The 830-nt window shown below is 44.0% G+C and overlaps 1 protein-coding gene across 4 annotated transcripts in view; it reads left to right on the top strand.

Moving 5' to 3' along the window:
- The window catches only part of Daw1 (dynein assembly factor with WD repeats 1), a 43,584-nt gene that overhangs the window by 28,129 nt on the left and 14,625 nt on the right, over nucleotides 1–830 (top strand). The window lies entirely within an intron of this gene.

The raw sequence follows: 830 nt of genomic DNA on the forward strand, positions 1-830 counted from the left end.
AGAGACAGAGAGAGAGAGAGAGACAGAGAGAGAGAGAGAGAAACAGACAGACAGACGACAGACATTGATAGAGAAAAGAGAAAGGGGAAGGGAGAGAAGGAGAGAAGGGGAGGAGATGGGGGAGGAGAAGAAGAGGGAGTGAGAGAAAGGGAAAAAAGATCCTAGCAGTTCAAAGGTTGAGACAGGAGGATTGTGTGTTCAAGGATATAGTGCAAGAAAACTAATAGAATTAAAATAAAATAAAAGTAATTGTATTTACTGAAATGATTAGGAAAGTGTAAATGGGTCAGGTGGAGAGACCCACTGACCGGAGCTCATACCCTAAGTGAGATCTTCCTCTCCAGACTCTCAGAATATGCTGTAGGAGAAACTTCTCCATATGATCTCCGTCCTGGGATCCTCAGGACTAGCCTGTGAAGAGAGAGTCAGATCACCGTCAGTCGTGGTCACTGGCTCCTATTAATCAGTCCCACATCACACTATAACAGGAGTCTCTTCTTTTGTAAAGTCACTAGATAATCCCATCTACTGTTGTCTCTTGCCCACAACTTATTATCATGTCTACATGAAAATGGCTCTGTAACTCTTTCCAGGACAATGTAAAAGACTCCTTTTAGTTTCCCCAAATGTATTCTTTTGTTTATAAAACAACCCAGCCCTGCCCTACATCTTGTTCTGCAATGAACCCGATTGAAGTGTACAAGGCAATGAGCTTTGCTGATTTACTTGGCAAATGTCACCGAATTCTGATCTCTCAACTTTCTTGTCACCTTGCAGAGAAAGCTGTGCACATGTGCAGTCCCTTCCCAGCCCAGCCCAGCCCAGCCCAG

The sequence above is a fragment of the Mastomys coucha genome, unplaced genomic scaffold, assembly GCF_008632895.1.
Source record: "Mastomys coucha isolate ucsf_1 unplaced genomic scaffold, UCSF_Mcou_1 pScaffold14, whole genome shotgun sequence".
Lineage (NCBI taxonomy): Eukaryota > Metazoa > Chordata > Mammalia > Rodentia > Muridae > Mastomys > Mastomys coucha.